Source organism: Quercus suber, unplaced genomic scaffold (assembly GCF_002906115.3).
Source record: "Quercus suber isolate HL8 unplaced genomic scaffold, Cork oak 2.0 scaffold_60, whole genome shotgun sequence".
NCBI classification, from domain to species: Eukaryota; Viridiplantae; Streptophyta; class Magnoliopsida; order Fagales; family Fagaceae; genus Quercus; species Quercus suber.
In genome coordinates, this window is record NW_027069525.1 from 670,051 (window position 1) to 670,278 (window position 228).

Genomic DNA, 228 nt, shown 5'->3' on the forward strand with positions numbered 1-228 from the left:
CTTCACACTTTTCATATAGTTATTAGAAAAAAACATAAAATTTCAAAAAAAATTAAATATAATTTTCGGCATATGGTGTGTAACAACTAAGTTTACTATTAAGGGAAAAACCAAATTTATTTTTTTTATTATTAATTTTTTTAATTTTTTTATGTGAAATAGAGTTCTACTCTACCTTAATCTAAATGTCCACTTAAAAAAAAAAAAAAAAAAAAAAAAAAAAACCAA